The sequence below is a fragment of the Pavona decussata genome, unplaced genomic scaffold (genome assembly GCF_977016875.1).
Source record: "Pavona decussata unplaced genomic scaffold, jaPavDecu1.1 SCAFFOLD_6, whole genome shotgun sequence".
Lineage (NCBI taxonomy): Eukaryota > Metazoa > Cnidaria > Anthozoa > Scleractinia > Agariciidae > Pavona > Pavona decussata.
In genome coordinates this window covers 199,054-218,509 of record NW_028145430.1, presented here as the reverse complement: position 1 = coordinate 218,509, position 19,456 = coordinate 199,054, and the positions used below count along the sequence as shown (strand labels likewise).

Here is a 19,456-nt window from a genome sequence, read left to right as displayed (position 1 = left end):
ATTGGCACTAATGGTACGATTGATACCAATAGAGTGACGTGGCTTTCCATTGGTACCCCTTTGATGAATTGCATCTCAATAAGGGTACTTAGACAATTTTTTCTACAAATCAGGTTCAGTACCGTGGGATTCCGGTCGTCTACTTTTACCAATGGTACGATTGGTACCAATAGAGTGACATGGCTTTATAGTGGTACACTATTAGTGAAATGAATCTCAATAAGAGGACTTAGACTATTTTCACTGCGGTTCGGTGTGCGGCCAGTGGGATTCCGGTCGTCCATTGGTACCAATGGTACGATTAGTACCAATAGAGTGACTTGGCTTTACATTGGTACACCATGGGTGAGTTGCATCTCATTAAGAGGACTGACACCATTTTTACTACAGTTCGGTTTGAGTACAGTTAGATTCCTGTCGTCCAATGGTACCAATGCTACGATTGGTACCAATAAAGTAGTGTGGCATTCCATCGGTACACCATTTGTGAAATGCATCTCATTAAGCGGACTTAGACTATTTTTGCTACGAATCAGGTTGAGTACAGTGGGATTCCGGTCGTCCATTGGTACCAATGGTACGTTTGGTACCTATAGAGTTACTTGGCTTTCCACTGGTACACCGTTGGTGAATTGCATTTTATTAAGGGGACATACACTATTTTTGCTTTGGTTCGGTTTGTGTACATTTGGATTCTGGTCGTCCATTTGTACCAATGGTATGATTGGTACCAATAGAATGACGTGGTTTTCCATTGGTGCACCTTTGGAGAACTGCTTATCAATAAGGGGATTTACACTATTTTAACTACGGTTCGGTGTGAGTCCAGTGGGATTCCGGTCGTCTATTGGTACTAATGATACGATTGGTACCAATAGAGTGGCATGGCTTTTCATTGGTACACCATTGGTGAATTGCATCTCAACAAGGGGACTTAGACTATTTTCACTACGGTTCGGTGTGAGTCCAGTGGGATTCCGGTCGTCTATTGGTACTAATGATACGATTGGTACCAATAGAATGGCGTGGCTTTTCATTGGTACACCATTGGTGAATTGCATCTCAATAAGGGGACTTAGACTATTTTCAAAACGGTTCGGTGTGAGTCCAGTGGGATTCCGGTCGTCCATTGGCACTAATGGTACGATTGGTACCAATAGAGTGACGTGGCTTTATATTAGTACACCTTTGGAGAAATGCTTATCATTGAGGAGACTTAAACTATTTTCACTACGGTTCGGTGTGAGTCTAGTGGGATTCCGGTCGTCCATTGATACTAATGAGTGGCGTTGCTTTCCATTGGTACACCTTTGGTGAATTGCATCTCAATAAGGGGACTTAGATTATTTTGACTGCGGTTCGATGTGAGTCCAGTGCGGTTTCGGTCGTTTATTGGTACCAATGGTACTATTGATACACCTCTGGTGAATTGCATTTCATTAAGGAGACTTAGACCATTTTTACTACGGTTCGGTTTGAGTACAAAAATATTTCGTTCGTCTATTGGTACCAATAGAGTGACGTGGCATTCTATTGGTACACTATTGGTGAAATGCTTCTCGTTAAGCGGACTTAGACTAATCTCGCTACCATTCAGGTTGAGTACAGTGGGATTCCGGTCGTCCATTGGTACCAATGGTACGATTGGTTCCAATAGAGTGACTTGGCTTTCCATTGGTGCATGCATCTTTTTAAGGGGACTTAGACTATTTTCTGCTACGGCTCGGTGTGAGTACAGTGGGATTCGGGTTGTCCATTGGCACGAATGGTACGATTGGTACCAATAGAGTGACGTGGCATTCTGTTGGTACACCATTGATGAAATGCATCTCATTAAGGGGACTTAGACTATTTTCACAACGGATCGGTTTGAGTACAGCGGAATTCCGGTCATCCATTTGTAGTAATGGTATAATTGGTACCAATGGAGTGACCTGGCATTCCATTGGTACACCATTGGTGGAATGCATCTCGTTAACACTTGTGAGCTGTGGGAAAACAAATTGTCGATTGGTACTATTGGTACAAATGGAAAAGTACTAAGTTGATTGGTTAACCATTGGAATCTGCATCTGAAAACAAAGGTCATGACTTGAATCTTCCTCGATCTATAAGCGAAGTACCCTGACTCTTTAATGCCATGAATCCAAACAAGCGCGCTACACGTATTTAACAATTATTCCACGAGCGCGCGTTGGATATGAGATGGTAAATAGCCAACCAGGCGCGAAGTGCCGAGTTGGCTATAACCAATCTCATATCCAACAAGCGCGAATGGAATAATTATTTTATTAAATTGTTTGCGTTTGGGTATTTATTTTTAAAGTTTCCTTAATTTTATTTTCAATAAAAAATTCTTTCAAATTAAAACGACCGGATGTTGAGCCAACTTCCGACCAAAGCGCGCGAAACTTAATTATCACATGACAAGCGCAGCTCTTTGCAAACGGAGTTGAATGAAAAACCGAAAGCGAAGAAGATTGGACACAGGCGGACATCTTAAATCCAAGAAACGTTTAAGTGTACGAGTTACTGAGACAAGCATTCAAGTGCTGTTGAAGTTCCAGCTAATCGAGAAGTGTAACAGTTGTGCACATTTCAGCAAATGTTTTGCAGTGTGGTGCCGAGCGAAGGAAGGGATCAAGGACGGCTTTTTTTTACGCTGATCTGAATTCCTTGCAGACGTTTTAAAACACTTAAGGCAAGTCCAAGTGTACGAGGTACAACCTCACTGAGACAAGTATTCATTGCAAGTTTTTAAACTTTAAGCTTATCTAGCTGTGCACGTTTGTGCAAATGTTTTGCTGAGTGGTGCCGAGCGAAGGAAACGAACATTATGGCCGCCGCTCGTATGGATTTCATAGACGAACTTTATTAACTGGAGTCCTCGTAAATGCGTAGAAATATAAAGGCAGGCATTAAGCTCTTCTTGAGAAATTTCTTTGATCAGTTTTAACCTCTAGCCGCCAGGATTTGCAAGCCATCGTGAAATTTTTGAAGGTAACCGGTTGTTGTTGTTGTTGTTGTTAAGTTTATGTGATCTAAATCGTAAAATCGTGCAATTTTATTTGACTTTAAAGGAAACTTCAGAGATACGTACCATTAAATAGTGTCATACCCGAACTTTGTGGCTTTTATTGTTGTTATATTGAGATTGCATTGTTTGGTATTTCTTCCTTTTCTTTTCTTTTTTTTTTTTTCTACATTTTTGCCGAAGAAACTTTCGCTTCCCGCCGAAAAAAAATTAGCTTAGTGACACCTGGGCCATTCGTTTTCCATATAAGGTCAAACTACGGTATATAAGCTGATAACCGGGATTTAGTGAACCAATCAGAACGCTAGAAATGCAATATCTGAGGCTGAGAATTTAATAAAATCCATGAACCGAAACAAGCACGTTACGTATGAATATAACTCCTTTTTTAAACCATGAACCGAAACAAGCGCACTACGCATAAATATAACTCGTTCTTAAATCCGTGAACCAAAACAAGCGCGCTACACAAGAATTTAATTCGCTCCTTAATCCAAAAACCGAAACAAGCGCGCTACACATGAATATAACTCGTTCTTTAATCCATGAACCGAAACAAGCGCGCTACACATGAATATAACTCGTTCTTTAATCCATGAACCGAAACAAGCGCGCTACACATGAATATAACTCGTTCTTTAATCCATGAACCGAAACAAGCACCTTATGCATGGATGCAACTCGTTTTTTTTAATCCATAAAGCCCTCAAGCAGTTTAAGGCCTGGGTCAACGGCTTTTAAGAGGAAAAATGGTTTATTCTAGATAACTTTAACAAATTCAATGGCACTGAACTGAAATTTGGAAGATAAAAAGATCTCATCATTCTGAAAATTTCTAAGCATAATAAGTAGTGCTATAGATCACGTGACATGTCACGTGATCATTTTTGTGAAATAAGCAAAGATTTGACAGGTAGGCGACGGTTTTAAGAGATAACATCAAACAAAAACGCGTTTCTAATAAAGATTAAATATCTCCATCGCTTCACGTTGGGAATGATCGTCCATTGTTCTCCAGAAAAAAAATTATCAGGGCAAAGGTCATTTTTTAGTCAAAATTCAACCTTTGATCGTTGATTTCTCCAATTTACAAACTTAAGGACAGTCATTCCAAACGTAGAAAGTTAAATATTTAAAATCTGCTTCGGAAACACTAATTCAGTTATCTTTATAAAGAATATTCGCCGCCATATCGCCGATTTACGAAATTCTCATTTTTTGGTCACGTGATGTGTCACCTGATCAAAATTATACGTTAAGGCAAAAGAAAACATCAAGTTTAATATTCAGGGAAAATTTCATCCTGTTCTAGGCAGACAAACCGAAGATATAGGGGATCATTCATAATTTCTGAGCACCCTTCAAACCCAGGCCTTAAACTGCTTGAGCCTGAACAAGCGCGCTACACATAAATGTTCATCGTTCTTTAATCTATTAACCGAAACAAGCGCGCTACACATGAATATAACTCGTTCCTTAATCCATAAACCGAAACAAGTGCGCTTGAAATGAATATACCTCGTTTTTAATCCATGAACTGAAACAACAGCGCTAGACATGAATATAGGTCGTTCGTTAATCCATGAACCGGAACAAGCGCCCTACACATGAATGCAACTCGTTCTTTAATTCATACAGCACAAACAAGCGCGCTACAAATAAATGTTCATCGTTCTTTAATCCATGAACCGAAACAAGCGCGCTACACATGAATATAACTCGTTCTTTTATCCATGAACCGAAACAAGCGCGCTACACATGAATGTAACTCGTTCCTTAAGTCATGAACCAAAACAAGCGCACTCAACGGATGAGTACAACTCGTTTTTTAATCCATGAACTAAAACAGGCGCGCACAACGCATGAATACAACTCGTTCTTTAATCCATGAACCAAAACAAGCGCGCTACACATGAATATAACTCGTTTTTTAATCCATGATCCGAAACAACCGCGCTACACATGAATATAACTCGTTCATTAATCCATAGAGACTAAACTAAACAAGCGCGCTATGTTCCCTCACAAAATCAAATGCTCCTTGAGTATACTTTTCGTATACCTTGAGTATACACCAATCCTACACTAATGTGAAATAGTTTGTTTGGAGTATACTTTTTGTATACTTGAAGCAAACTTAAACACAGACAAGTTTTGATGATGTATACTTTTTGTATTCGATGCAATTTCACACTATACAAAAAGTATACATCATAAGACTGCCACAAGATAGAACATCTTTGAATTATACAAAAAGTATACTACAAACTGTGTTCAGTGGACAGGTTGTCATAAGTATATACTTTTAGTATACAACACAGATCACCTATAGATTCCTCCATATTCTGACGTCTTAACAGTGTGGATATTGGTATACAAAATGTATACAAATTACTAGTAGAGCGATCAACTTTTTTCATGCAAGCTGACTCTAAACTAATTATCATGATCAATTATAAAAAAAACATATCAATTGTTTAAGAAATCAAATTATATATTCTCATTCAAGCTAGAAATAAAGTCGAAATTAAAGATGCATACAATTTCAGATGAAATTATACTGATTGGAACTTTGTCCAAAATGACATTGGTCCAATGCTTCCTTTTACAGTGAATTTTAGTATGTTATTCCCCAATAAATTGGGAATAAAATGAGACATGTCTCGTTTTTGTTGAAATTTGTTATTGGTTTAGCCATCAAATGTCACAGATTGACTGGACTAATAATCGCAGTGGATTTCTCCGCGTATATACAAGACAACTTACATTCAATAGTAAAAACCGTTGTAGTGTATCTACCTTGCTACGTGAGCGGTGCGAGTGTGCAACTCTGTTACTAGGTATTTAGTTTGTTTTGGTTTCGGTAATAACCTGGAGTAAAATTTTGCAATATGTCCTGCTTTACGGTAAAGTTAACTTCGATTATACAGGCTGTCAGCCCTATTTTACGCAAAAAACATGTGGTGGGCATTTAAATAAATATCAAAAGGGGATTGTGTAATTTGCAAAGGAAAATTGCGTGTGTTTTGTTTTCAAAATGTGGAGCCATATGACATCAAATTGTGCCAACAAATTTATTTATCTATTTATTTATTGATTTATTTATTGATTTATTTATTACATTAGTTCAATTTCATTACTGGATAGGCATGACTGAGCTTACAACTAAAAAATAAGAGTAATAATAATAATAATAATAATAATAATAATAATAATAAAAATAATAATAAAAATAATAATAATAATATTAATAATAATAATTTTTTATAATAATAATTTTTTTTAACTATTCCACACAAATTGCTATTTACAAGTTTAAAGTATATAAAAAAGAGCTATTAAAAAACCTATGCACAATTCATTGCGATTAAAAAAAAGATAATATTTTCAAGGAATAATGTTTCTGTAAAAAAATTAAATTTGGCATTTTAAAATCAGTTCCACTTGATAAGAGGAAAAGAAAAAAATAAACAATAATAATAATAATAATAATAATAATAATAATAATAATAATAATAATAATAATAATAATAATAATAATAAAACTCTCAAACTGTAAATTAATGAATCGTAGAGATAGTTTCCTTAAAAGGCTCAAGTAACTTTGCAAAAGCTTCTTGTCGTGGTACTTAAAATGGAAAACTTATAAACATCACATCTAATAGTGAGTAACTTAAAAGCATGACCACATGAGCGTGCAGAAGGATATGTAAATAGATGAAGTTCAGCATTTTCTGTAGATGCCATTTTTTTTTCTGAACTTGCAGAGCAAGGACAAGAGGTCAATTGCTCTGCGATATTCCAATGTCTTCCAGCCCTGGGAATTTAGCATATCAGATACATTGTCCTGTCGATGGCAACGCGAAAGGGCCCATCGAGCTTCATTTCTCTGATCATTTTAACTTGCGTGGTGTTCCTGGCTGTGAAAATCCAAAGAGAAACTTGTGAAGAAAAAGTCATCAAAACCGGAATTGGTTGAAAAAGAATCGATAAACAACTTCCTTTTACAGATGTGCACATCATTAGTAAGCGATGAATTAAACACTCTTTGTCAACAGTGAAATAATGGTAATATGTTTTTTTTTTTTTTTATACCGAACGCTTCACATAGTCTTATGGCGGTTTACAGTTCTTCTGTTGGATGTGGTAGGCGCATTGGACATTGACCGCAAACACCTCATAGTACTGATGTGTGGAGCGTATTATTGTAAAAGAATGAACATGGACCTTCGTCTTTTCCATATTCAATATCATAAACGTGGTAGCCGTTGATCTCCTCTCTCCAGGTAAATTAGCAAAGTCAATTATCAAGTCAATTATCTGTTAATATGGGGTGACAAAAAAACTGACCCAATTGTCTGGTAATATTAAGTGACAGCAATGCAGTAGAACAGAAGTAGCGAGGTCAGTGGTGGTTGGAAACGGTCCAAAGAGCATCATGGTAGGAGTAATTGGCCAATCATATCAGCGTATTCTTTTACAAGCGTTTTCAGGCTGGGCCAACAATTAAATCCGCCGGTCGAGAACAACTTCAGATTTCGTGGTGCCAGAAAGTAAATTGTGCTTTGCACGTTTTCCAAATTAAGAATCAAGAATGGATTCAAAGCGTCTCTTTATCCTGTTGACTCTGTTGTTGCTCCTGATATGCGTTCTGATGGAAAATGGAGAGGCTTTTGATCGGCCGCCAAAAAGAAGGAGACGAAGACGTTTCAGAAGGCTGAAGAGGTGTTCAAGAAGAAGGTGTAATAGTGGAAAAAAGGCAGATGACGTCAAGCCTTTAGACATGAACCTTGTGTCGACGATCTTGGTAGGTGATCAGTTTTATAACATCCAATACCTTTTTAAAATCATTAATTGTCAAAGAACATATAGTCTCCCTCGTAGCCGTTCTGTGTCTTGTCACGCAACGCTCCTCGGTGAGGGTAAAAGGAAGAATGAGTTTGCGGAATTCCATGTGGCATGGTCTGCGGAATGTCATAATTATGCGAAATAAGGCTTATGCGGGGAATGAAGAGCGCGTCACGTTTTCGCGCCAATTTTGTAAAAACAGCTTCTTTAGTTGTTTGATGCTGCGGATTCTAGCCGAATACAACTAGACAAGAAACTGAGGATTAGATCGTCTCATCGCTGGTTACGAAGAAGTGAGGGTGAAGAAATCGATGAAAATTGTGAATAGTTTCCGCATTCAAGGAAGCGATGTAGAGTTGTAAATCCGTAGTCATACATGTAAATTCAATATCATGTTTATTTTTCTCCTTAGGTCTTCTTGTGACTTCCGTTGACAAAAAGAACGTAGTAGCGTGTAGTCTTGTTAGGACAAAAGATTGATACTTTACCAAGGGCTAAGAAAAAACATTTTCTTTGTTTATCTTCTTATTAAATCCTCGATAAAGGATCGCTTCTCTTACCCTGTATACTTGATAATTCATTAATCAGGCCGCAAGGCGGCACGAGTTAAGGTTTTGGTAGCATTATCAAATTATTATTATTATATTTTTATTTCTGGGGCCGCGATTGGCCAAGAGATAAGACTTTAGACTTTTAGGCTAACCGGAGTGCTCTTTAGGCTAACCGGAGTGTTTCTTAAGCTAAACTGAGTGCCTCACACGTCTGCCTCGCATGTCTCGCATGCCTCGCATGCCTCGATGGCTCGCAGATTGTGCATCCCCGCCGTGAGGCGCCGAGTCCGAAGTTCAGTGAATAACGTGTCACATACGGTTAATAGTTTTCGCATTCAAGGAACCAATGTAGCATTGTAAATCCGTAGTACATACATGTAAATTAAATTTCAAGTTCACTTTTCTCCTTAGGTATTCTTGCGACTTCCGTTGACAAAAAGAACGTAGTAGCGTGTAGTCTTATCAGGACAAAAGATTGACTAAGATTTACCAAGGGCAAAGAATAAACATTTTTTTCCGTTTGTCTTTTTTTTAAACCCTAAATAAAGGATCAATTCTCTTATCCTGCACACTTGATGATTCATAACTCGGGCCGTAAGGCGGCACGTGTCAAGGTTTCGGTAGCATTATCAAATTATTATTTCTTTGTTTTTGGGGTTGTAATGTGCCGAGAGATAAGCTTTAGACTTATAGGCTAGCCGGAGTTTTTTTTTTTAGACTAAACTGAGTGCCTCACACGTCCGCCTCGCATGCCTTGCATGCCTCGATAACTCGCAGATTGTGCATCTCCGCCGTGAGGCGCCGAGTACAAAGCTCACCACATGACGTGTCACATACAGGATGGCAGATGCAAGACACAAATGAACAGAACAGAACAGAACAGAAACGGCATTCACTTACCTAGAGAGAGACATTTTCTATTTTTTTTAAGGGGAAGACACTTAAACTTTATGCGATGAACATACGCGAAGAAACTTAATCTGGTTATATGTCTATTTTTATAGTGTCGTTTGTGCATCTTTTAACTTTCCAAGTTTTCTAACCATTCATATTTCATCTTTTCATTACTAGCACTTTAAAAATTCGAAAGGTTTTTATCGTTTTTTTTATATACTTAGCTTTTTTTTTTTAGTTCCTCAAGATTAGTTTTGTTTAACCGAGAATTTAGCAACTAAATCAGTCTATGACCCCGCGGGCCAAGATAGATTAAAATGTGTCACGTTTACTAAAGAAAATCAATCAATGTATAAACGGTTTATGTCTTCAAATGAAAGGTGAATAGCAAATGCTTTTCCCTGAGTTTCATTTAAAATATAAACGGTGAAATTTTGAAAAACGTACAAAGATAACGTAAGGGTGATGCGTAACATTACTCTAGATCATACCAGGAATAATACGATCCGTCATTGGCCCGGCGTCGCATACATATGAAGACCGTGCAAATGGTTTCTGTCTCTAAACGAAAGGTGAAAACGTGCGGATTAAAGCCCGGAGATTATAAAAAGCATTCCTATGACAAATGTCATTTTCCCCTGTATTTCATTCTAACTGCAAAACAATGCAATTTTATCTGGTGGTTATTTATTGCCTCGCTATATCTCTGTATCTAGTCATTTGGGGGAATTAGCGATGCTGTAGGTTATCACTGCTAAAATATTGTAAGCTTACGCACCACGCAGTCAAATATGGCCCGAGTACAAGCTGAAAAAAGCTTCCTGTTTATCATGAGCGGGAAAATTGGCGCTGCATGATTAAAGTTGAGATCTGAAGGGTCTGAAAACGTTTGACCAAAATGCATTTGTGATAAAAATAGTCTCATGAGCTTTCACACAAGCTGTCGATAATAAGACAACATACTTGTCATCTGCTTTGTTGTTATAGGGATTTTTGGTTTTTAATCTATACGAAAGTCTGGGAAATGTGGCACTGAAAGATCTTAAAGAGGGATATTTTTAGTTCGATAACGCGTAACTTAACTGACAGATCATGTAATAATCGCCGTATTGAATAGCTAGCTAGCCCAGCGGCTCAACAGTGACTTGCGCACGTTGCCCGACGAAAATGTAAGGTAAGAAAAAACAGAATATATTTTTTCCCATGAGTAATAACAAATTGTTTATTTTCGTTACATTGTGTACTAAGTGTTAAATTTTCACAGTCCCATAAAATGACCGAATTTAAATTTAAAGTTTCTCACATAATAGTTTTGGCATTATAATCGTTGTTTCCCCAGTATTTTCGCAGTCTGTCGCTGCTTTTTGTCCAGACTATAAACCGCTGCCACGTTGTTTGTCTCCTTTTGCAACTTTGTCTTTTCTCCGTTACGATATATTTTATCATTTTCACGTTTAAATACCCCTAAAGTTTGACCATGTTTGGTCATTTGGCGGGAAATTTGAATTTCTTTAATTAGCCGTAACTTCATTCCTTTTTATCCGATTGAGATGGGGTTTTCACCAGAAAGCATAGAATTCTATACCAAAAACCAATACAGCATTAACACATTATTTTCCTATATTTTTTTTATGCCAAATTTGGACATCATTTATTACGTCCCAATAGCAGTCATTGCTAGGTAATTTAACCACCTACTTCCTTTCCAAGTCTCGTTACATTCGATGCATTCTACTTTTGTCTATAGCCTATAACTCTCAGTCCTGAGAGTTGCAGGAGAAAAAGCCCTAGCAATGGACCATCGTAATAGTCAATAACTCCTCAAGCTCCCGCACTTCGAATATCCTGCACTTATTGGAAGAACTTGCAGCTGTTTGAGTACGAAACTGAGATAGAAGAAGACAATAGCCTTAAGCTACGTTTTAAAAGAGATGTAGGTCATAAAATCTTCTTGGCAAACTTTGTGTATGGTTAGCGTTTAAACTTCATAATCATTATCAGCAGATAAGTAGCGAGGCGGTAACAGATCAAGTCTGAACACCAATTAGGCATTCCGGTTAAACACGCAAATTTTTGGCCGACACGCAAGCCACCACACACGTTCGCGCAAAGCTACCTATTAGAAAATAAATCCAATAAACTTTTGTCATTTGCCACGCCAAATTGTATTCGAAAACGTTTTGAGGGATCAATTTAGTTCGCGCTTAATTTCGATAAACGCCCCATTTATTTTCTCTTTAAAAACGGAAAAGCCTTTTGAAAGTCCAGTCTGATGGAACACATCTTCCTTCAAGGGCTTAGTTGGTTAAGTGGGTGGGTTGCTCATGCCACTAAACGCGCGTGAGAGATTGATTAGCAGGTCATTTATACAAAAACAGGCCCATTATATGATGTGGTTAATATATTTTTTTTTATAAATATACGCCGAATGTTTCAATTTCCTTCTGTTAATCGAATCTCGGATTTAAAACTTAGTCGATAGGAGAAAAAATTTCAAAACAGAATTTCGAGTTTTTGCCTTAAATATTGAATATTGGCTGCTTCTTTTGAGTGGGCTTCACGTTCATAAGACGTGTTCTGGAATATACTCTGTGTTTTTTTTTTTTTTTTTTCTTTTTTTTTTTTTTTTTATAAGAACCTTTTTTATATAAGAACGTCGAGGCTGAGATTAACCAAAATTTTAAGAACGTATCAAGGACATTCCTCAGGCTGAGAATCGATTAAGAACGTTTTTATTTTGCTTATCTGTATATAAAATCAAGGTAACAAATGTAAATGAACCAAAATGCTTAGGAGCATGTTTTGTATAACATTAACAATGGTGACACACATCTCAGTTTGTCATAATCAGCGGTTCTTGATACCATAGCTCAGCAGGCAATGCACTTTGATAGGTTTTCTGATCACGTCTGCATTGATTAACTAAAATACATGTAGTGTATACCATGTAATTTAAGAACATCCGAAGAACGTTTTCGGCCTCAAATCGCAAAAGAAATATAAGAACGTTCAGCCTCATTTCCAAAATTAGGCGTTCTAAAAAAAAAATAAAAAGATAAAAAAAAAAAAAAAATAAAAAAAACCGAGTTTAAGCTGGAGTCCGATTGGGTAAATTACTTGAGTCAATTTTTATTGCAGATGTGAGGGGTTTTTCTTTCTGTAAAATCATTTGAGGAAAGTAGTCACAACAAGAAGCTGTATCCAGCTTATACTCGGGCCATATTTGACTGTGTGGTGCTTAAAGCCTACAATCTTTTAACAGTGATAACCTCCAGCATTGCCAATTCCCCCAAATAGATAGCCTGCGAGCAAGCTCTCTTGGGGGTGGATCCTCTTTCTCCCTCCCGCCCCCCACCCCCAAGAGAGCTTGCTCGCAGGCTACCAAATAGGTAGCTACAGAGATATAGTGAGGCAATAAGTAACCACCAGATAGGATTGCATTTCTTGCAGTCAGAATGAAATACAGGGGAAAACGACATTTGTCATACGAATGCTTTTTATAATCCCCGGGCTTTAATCCTTACGTTTTCACTTTTCGTTTAGAGACAGAAACCATTTGTACGGTCCTAATATGTATGTGACGCCGGGTCAATGACGTATCGTAATTTTCGATATTATCTAGACCCGGGGGGATGCTCCCTTATGTGACCTTAACGGGGACCTGCGGTCCGATAGGGTATGGTTTTCAGGGTGTTTTGTCCGTAAACGGGGTATCTATTTCATCACTTTCTTTCTTAAACAGGGTATCCCTACATGACCCAATGGCTTAAACAGATTGTGATTGCCAATGCATTAAAATACAATAAGAAATTAGTGTATTCCTATTTCATTCTAGTCTTAAACAGGGTGTGATTTTGGGTTAAATGTCTTAGAAAGGGCCTGAAAATTTTGAATTCTGTCTTAAACTGGATAGGGAAATCGGAGAATTGTGTCTTAAACAGGGTCAGCGTTTGAACGCCCTGGCAACACCTCCCTACCCACGCATCTGTTGAGAATTACCCCCCACCCCCCTCCGGAGATCTAGAGTAATGTTACGCATCACGCGTACGTTTGATCCTTGTACGTTTTTCAACGTTTCGCTGTTTATATTTTTAAATGAAATTCAGGGGAAGCATTTGTTATTCACCTTTCATTTGAAGACATAAACCGTTTCTACATTTATTGGTTTTCTATAGTAAACGTGAGACATCTTTATATATCTTGGCTCGCGAGGTCATAGACTGATTTAGCTGCCAAATTTTTGGTTAAAAAAAACTAACCTTGAGGCACCCAGGTTAGCCTAAAAAACACTCCGGTTAGACTAAAGCTCACTCCAGTTAGCCTAAATAGCACTAAGGTTAGCTTAAATAGCTCCCCGGTTAGCTTAAAGGTTAGCAGTTTATGTTGGGGTTGTTCATGCCTCGCATGCCTTGCATGTTTTGTTCATGCCTCGCACATCTGGCTCGCATATTGTAAACACTCCTCACGGCCCGAAAAAAAAGAACGCGACCGAGAATTTAAAGAATTCGATAACACGACAGAAAACGTAACTCGTACCAGCCGAGTACAAAAAACGAGACTGAGAACAATAACTCGTGGCCCGAGGTCTTATCTCTCGGCCCATCGCGACCCCAAAAAGAAAAAAGAATTTGATAATGCTACCGAAACCTTAACTCAGTCCGCCTTACGGCCCGAGTGATTAGTTTACACGAACAGGACCAACGAAACCAAAAAATACATGCAGTGCTCTTTCTTAACCTCAAAAGATGGAGCCTTTATTGCATATCCACCGCTCTATCCAGCAGTAAAAAATTACTGTAAAAGCCCCACTTTTCTTGTTTATCTAGCAATAATGACTCTTGCAAGCTGAACATTTGTGTCAATTCAAACATTCGTCACCGTTATCTGACTGTGGCAAGATTTCGTCTATAAAGCCAAATTTAACTTTGGTGCATTTCTGGACATAATTGCTTCTTTGCAATTGGACTGTGTCATGGAGTGATGTGGCAGAATTAGCACTGATGGCTTAATTCATTAAAACCAAAGATGGATAATAATAGCCATTTATATCCAGTTACCACCACAAGTTTCAAAACAGCGAACTAAACTGCTTGAAATTTGTTGTTGTTGTTGTTGTTGTTGTTGTTTTTTGTTTTGTTTTGTTTTGTTTTTTTTTTTTTTTTAAGCGATATCATAGTTTCTTGCAATTGGCTCACAAAGCCGACACAACAAACACGGATGACAGACATGTGATCAATTTCTATTTGCAGTTTGTTAATTTCAGCGCGTGTTTGTTTCTCTTCTGTTGTACTGCTGATTTTTATTTCGTTTGCTGTTTTCCTTGTTAGACTTCAGAGGAGGAATAAGATGCCAATCTTCAGACGTTAAAGCATTGTCTCTGATTTTTGAACTTTCTCATGGGAAATATCAAGGGATCATTTTTCTTAATTCTGTAGCTAGCAAGGACTGTAGCTCATTTTTAATTTGTAAGGTGTTAAGCCGGATCAATGAATTAAGAGGCAAACGTAAGATTCCATGTATACCTTGAATAGTTCTAGAAGTCAAACCAAATGCATTGTTCTAATAAAATAGTTTCATTGTGAACAAATTCTGCAGTAAGTATGTCTGGATATGGATACCGCGTACCGGGTTAAAGGTGCTTCATCTTTAAAGCTATGATTGAAGTGTTTAACTCCATTAGTCATTATTTTTAGAACACTGAGTACGTGACGATTCGTGTATCAACTTGGGATAATTGTTTTTCCTTTCTTTACTTTTATCTTGAATTTCCAAAAATTTAAGGTAGCCCTGAAGCCGTACTTTTTAACTTTGTAAAAACTTGTAGCCAAAAAAGCTAATTACAATCCTTTAATAAAAAAATAATAAATAGATAAATAAATAGATAAATAAATAAATAAATAAATAAATAAATAAAAAAAGGGTCAGCCAGTAAACGTGGTCAGATTAAATTATATATTCTGCCGCGTGTACGATGCTGCGTTAGGATCATGTCCTAACATGTACGCAAATACGGATCACTTTTGTGGATAGAACGTTTTCCTAAAATCAATCACTTCTAATCGATAAAATGATACAATAAAAATTACAATAAAACGTCCAATCGCGCACAAAATGAGAAAAATGCCGCTAACATTGATCTCTTAGGGTATCTTATCGACTCGGGAGCCATTTCGATTTTATGTTGTCGATTTGTCGATAGCCCAGGTGACACAATTGTAATTGTTTTACTTCTTTTATGAAGCTTTTATCGTTTGAAGAGGTGATTTTTGTGTTAGGGGGGAGAGGGGTAGACGTTTCACACATCAGACTATCTAACAGATTGACAACTCATTTTCTACGTGTGCGGGAAGTTAGGGGAAAAAATCAATGGATCACTGGATGGAAAATTTACAAACTTGTCACCATAACTAAAAGGACATTTCTCTCCGCAGACACAAGGCAATTTAAAAACAAAAGTAAATACCGTGGTAATGTGTCAGCCTCGCTACATGAGCAGTACGAGAGTGCGACTCTGTTTCTATTCAGTTTGTTTTCTTTCGGCAGTTATGTGGAGTAACAATCCTCCAGATGACTGGCTTCACAGTAAGTTTGCTTTGATTATATGGTCCGTCGTCTTTATTTTACCTAAAAGAACATTTTCCGTGCGTTTCAAAAATGTCAAAAGTGGATTGTGTAATTTGCGACCGGCGAAACTCGTTAGTGTGTGTAATTCAAAATAAGGAACCATAAGACATCAAGTGGTGTTTTCAAAAGTTTCTCTACGGGGACAAATAAATGTGAAAGTCAAAGGATACAGAAGGTAGTTTAAGAACACAGATCCACTGGGAAGGCATTTTATCAAGTTAAAGAACACAACGTTGTCATTGCTTGTTTAGCTGAAAGTTTTAAACGTCTCAAGGCTGGTTTCCATATGATCGCGGATCGCAGATCGCAATAAGGTCTGCGATCGTCTGCGATCCTGCGATCGTGATCGCAGACGATCGCAGAAGATAGAACCATGTGCTATCTAAAGGCTGGTTTCCATATGAACCATGTTCTATCTCCTGCGATCGTCTGCGATCAATTGCGATTGTTTGCGATCTGCGATCTGCGATCCGCGATCATATGGAAACCAGCCTTTAGAAAGAACATGGTTCATATCTTCTGCGATCGTCTACGATCACGATCGCAGGATCGCAGACGATCGCAGAAGTAGTTTCCATATGATTGCAGACGATCGCAGACCTTATTGCGATCTGCGATCCGCAATCATATGGAAACCAGCCTTTACTCGCAGTGGTCCTTGTTTGTTACGTAATTTTTCTTATTAGCATAATTTATCAAAGCTTGTTTTTCTTTTACTTCTTTTGTTGAACGTTAGATAACAAGAATCTTAACGACAAAAGAAACAGTCTTGGAAAGAAATATTTTCCAAAAACGCAGTAACCGCGTATAGTATTTCTTGTGCTTGGTAGCTAATAGAAATAGATGTTAATGTGTAGATCAAAATACATTTTATAGGGTATCCAACGGCTGACCTGTCTGAAAGGCCTAAATCACCTCAGAAATGCACATTAAGGGGCCAGGGGCCCGTTTCTCGAAAGTGCCGGTAACTTATCAGGGCCCGGTAAGTGGCCGTTAAGTCCTTGATAATTTAACGGGTGTTTCTCGAAGCTCCCGTTATTTACGATCCCGATAATTTTCCCGGTAACTTGCCCGGTAATTTACGGGAGGTCATGACCTCCGGTAAAGTTACCGGGAAATCGCAAATGTTGCGACACTAAACAAAATGGCGGCCGAAGGCGGACTGTTTTGTTAAGTTAGAAGACCACGGTCTTGTCAGAGACGACCCATTCTGGTCGGCCTGGCTGACTGTGAAGTCATAGAAAGATTTAGGCTTTCATGAGCGAGAATCGAGTGGCTCGTGAATGAACTTGTAGAGAAATACAGCGAGAAGCTGCCCGCTGGCTCCGGAAGCAAACGTGAATACAGGCGTACTACTATTGTTGTTGTTGTCGTTGTTGCTGTTGCTGTTGCTGTAAGTGTTGTTTTAGATGTTTGAAAAGCGCTTATGGTGTTTGCATATGGGCGCTATATAAATTTGATTATTACTATTTTATTGTTATAAATTATCAATCAACGGCGGAAGAAAAAAATAAATAAATATTTTGTCGTGTAAACACGGCTCACTCGCTGCATATTACTACTTCGAAATTGTAACTTGCAGAATTTTCATAAGATGGAGGAAGTTAGAAATCTGACATGTTACACTGAGATAAATGTAAGCTTAACCATTGATATAAACAGAGTGATCGCGATGAGAGTCGAATTATGCACCGTCATCGAAATACACAAATGCAGTTTTTGCTGCACTGACTAGAGGGAAAAAGAATAAGAAGCTTACACACGATAGATAAACGAGAATAAAGAACTGAAAAATCGTTCCACTCTCTGCAAAATAGTTTCAGTCGCATTTCAATTGATCGAGCCTTGTTGTATGATAAAAAAGCCGATTTCAGATCGGTAAAAATAGTGCCTAATGCATATGTCTGCCGGAGAAGACGATCAAATCACGCCAGTTGAACTATAGCTATTCAATTTTAAAACTTGTATGAGATCCTTCCTTATTCCCAATATCCTCTATACTTACTAAGGTTGCTAAAAGTAAATTTGTATCAGTACGAACTGTTGAAATAGGCGTTGAAATAGGACATCGCGCAGACACTGTTAACCCGGCGGTCGCCGCAGCTTGCTTTGGCTTCATCTCTTCTACAACTTTGAAGGAATTATATACTGATCCTAACTATTAGTTTGATGCTCACAACAAGAATTCATGTTGATAGTATTCATAATCCTTTTCAGGTTCTATTTCGCATCAAGGAGTTTTCTGAAAGTAATTGCTGATACCCTGCCTGATGCAAAATAGTGCTCTCTCTTGGTTGCTCCCCTTTGATATAACGAAAAAGTTCAGTAAACTTAGAACGTATTGTATTATCCTTCAAAAAGCATGAAGACAGTCCTGTTGCATCCAAACCCTGCTTTTCCCGAATGACTCGAATGGATTACGTGTCCTGAATCGTTCTCCTTCTCTTGCGAACGAGCGTGGCAATGGTCTCATATTTTACCGGGCCCGGAAATGACCGGGAAAGTTACGGGTGCTTCGCGAAACGCAACATCGGGCCCGATAAAATTTCCCGATAATGGCCCCGATAAGTTAACGGGCCCGGAAATTACCGGTACTCTCGAGAAACGGGCCCAAGGGCATTTTTTTTTTCTATTTAATTTTCAATTTTTTAATTTTTCACGTAGTAATAAGAGTTAAAGCCATGTACATAATAATGTAACAAAAATAAGATTTGGTGAAATAGGAAAAAAAAAAAAAAAAAAAAAAAAAAAAAAAAAAAAAAAGAAAAGAAAAGAAAAGAAAAGAAAAGAAAAGAAAAGAAAAGAAAAGGATAGATCTTCTCTAAAATATGGCTAAATAGCTAGAAAATTTAACAAGTGATTATTATTGTATTTCTAAAAGAGTTCGGTTCAGAAAACGTGTCTATCGGTCTGATGGCTTTATGTATAGTTTCGATTGAAATCTGTCAATATTAGGGGAAATCGCGGAGCTTTTTACGGCATGCAGCGTAGAATGCTACAAATTTTATTCCATACATTAGTAGGTGTCAGTGCTTTTGAGTTAAATAGACTTGACCCTAAGACAGGTTCCACTTTTGTGAAAATAGTCAAAATTTCACAGAAAACAAAAATTAAACATTTAAATTGTTAGTGACAAATGAAACTTTGTGTGTAACATATTTAAGCGAGTTTGAGCGAGGAATGACGTTTTGGCAGCGCCGGCAATGTATAGATAAATTGTAGAATTCCCAAAGGTAAATTGGATAGTTTTGAGGTCACCTTGTAAACAGTCTCGCCAACAACGAAAAACAATCGCATTGAGCTCAGTAAATATGATGTTTGTTTATGGGATATAATGGTTGATGTTCATAGAACAAAATCAGCGGAATCGGTGAAAAGCCGAAATTTGCCTTATCTGTTCTAACGCAGACAGTCTCTTAAAGTCGGAATTGTGTACTGACCTTCGCAAATGCTCCCACCCATATTTCCCTCCTCTGAGTTTATCAACAAACTAATAAAATTATTT

General features: G+C 37.8%; 3 long non-coding RNA genes across 3 annotated transcripts in view; 2 read left to right on the top strand and 1 right to left on the bottom strand.

Annotated features, from left to right (window-relative positions):
* Positions 1-19,456, top strand: part of LOC146488994 (uncharacterized) — a 377,056-nt gene that overhangs the window by 241,390 nt on the left and 116,210 nt on the right. The gene's annotated exons all lie outside the window — the stretch shown is intronic.
* Positions 1-19,456, bottom strand: part of LOC146488999 (uncharacterized) — a 360,510-nt gene that overhangs the window by 264,782 nt on the left and 76,272 nt on the right. The gene's annotated exons all lie outside the window — the stretch shown is intronic.
* On the top strand, positions 7,516-14,914 carry LOC146489008 (uncharacterized). Its single transcript, XR_014863779.1, has 2 exons — positions 7,516-7,841; positions 14,655-14,914. It is a non-coding gene; the product is annotated as an uncharacterized LOC146489008 (long non-coding RNA).